The sequence below is a fragment of the Palaemon carinicauda genome, chromosome 7 (assembly GCF_036898095.1).
Source record: "Palaemon carinicauda isolate YSFRI2023 chromosome 7, ASM3689809v2, whole genome shotgun sequence".
Taxonomy (NCBI): Eukaryota; Metazoa; Arthropoda; class Malacostraca; order Decapoda; family Palaemonidae; genus Palaemon; species Palaemon carinicauda.
In genome coordinates, this window is record NC_090731.1 from 140,031,381 (window position 1) to 140,033,230 (window position 1,850).

The 1,850-nt window shown below is 36.2% G+C and overlaps 1 protein-coding gene across 9 annotated transcripts in view; it reads right to left on the bottom strand.

Moving 5' to 3' along the window:
* LOC137644036 (uncharacterized) overlaps window positions 1-1,850 on the bottom strand; it is a 971,945-nt gene that overhangs the window by 385,565 nt on the left and 584,530 nt on the right. The window lies entirely within an intron of this gene.

Genomic DNA, 1,850 nt, shown 5'->3' on the forward strand with positions numbered 1-1,850 from the left:
AAAACGAGATTCAAATTGAATGAATTTCATTTCATGTTAACAGTTTCACCCGGCCTCTTCCGGGGAACTTTACAGAATAAATATTAATAAAAATACATATCGAACAAGTGTTGACATTTCATAACAACATTTGCTTGAAATGAAACAAGTGTACAATACTATGAAATCTGTTTCCAGTTATTACAGGATTTTCGCCCAAAATGGCAATATTCTGACAAAAAAAAATGTGTAAATATATCATCATCATCATCATCCTCTACGCCTGCTGACGCAAAGGGCCTCGATTAGATTTCGCCAGTCTTCTCTATCTTGAGCTTTAAAATCAATACTTCTCCATTCGTCATCTCCTACTTATTGCTTCCTAGTCCTCAGCCATGTAGGCCTGGGTCTTCCTACTCCTCTAGTGCCTTGAGGAGCCCAAGTCAAAATATTAATTTATATAATCATATTTTTCTAAGTGTTTTCAATACAGATATTACTATCTATTTCTCAAGAGGTAATTTCTATTTACTAATGAAATAAACAAATTAGCCACTGAATCGAGTAAAAACAATATTTAAAATTATTAGTGACTGCATTATTTTCCAGATCAGTCGCGGCGTTATATTTATGTTGAACTGAATGCTTCTAAAGATTTTTTGAATTGTTGAACAAAACTTTCCACATCCAGGATTTTTATACACTATCCCGGTGTATAGTAAGGGGTTTTTTCCTATCACAGCTCTACCTATAGAGCATGGATATCCAAATGTTGTAGGCGACGCAGCAGTAAATGTAATATCGAATAAACTTGGATACATGCAGCAAAGCTATTTTGAGATACTACAAATGCACTGAACTTGAAATTATGGGAGTATTTTGCCTTTAAAGAATCGCGGGAGGTTATTCACCATGTTATTGTATTGGTCATATACAAACACAAGTTTGTTGCAATCCATTCAGACAGGATATTAATCAGATCCTTACACCTACGTATGTATTGTCCAAGAAACTGAATAAGCTATCACCTCATTTTCCTCAACAGTTTAGCCTTTGATCCCCTAGTATTAGAGTTTATTGATCCCTTACAGATTAAATCAAGCCGAGGACTTCCTGCGTCACTGGACGTTGATTCCCTGTTCCCAAACGTACCGTGAGAGAGAAAATTAATAGGGCAATGCACGATGTTTAGGTAGTGATATAATATCTTTAGACGTACAAGAAAATCTTCCGAGAACTATCAAAGCTTTGCACGAGAGAAGCCATTTTTAGAACACTTGACGGATGGCTAACAAACAAACTTGGAGTAGCCGTGGGATGGCCTCTCGACTTTCTGTTTGAGAAATTTTTATAAGACTACAATAGAGGAATGGGTTCTTGAAAGAAGTAATATTTGGCCCATCATCTCTTTGAACGCTTCATGAGTGACAGATATTGACGTGTAGCATGCAACACCTCGCAGAGCTTAAATGCTTTTCAATGATATGCAAGCCTTTCTTTTACAGCAGACATAAATGAATATGGTTCATTGCCCTTCCTTGATGTGTATGTTGCAGTTACTCTAGAAAAATTTTGGATGACCATACATAGGGCTACATACCAGGAAAATAGGGTTCTTAAAGATCAGCGCATGTAGTGTCATCAGTTATATCGTGCACGGAAATTTATTGCAGCTCGTGATCTTCATAACACACCGAACTAAATTTATGCTAATGGGTTTATGTGAATGACGGATATTCAAATATTGATATCCGAGTAATTTGAGAGAGAATGTTGATTTTGCACCGAAAATTCAAGATCGGGAAATGGGATAAACATAACCATGAAAGATATAATAGTACAGCATCTAAGCCAGATGAAAGGTAAATCGA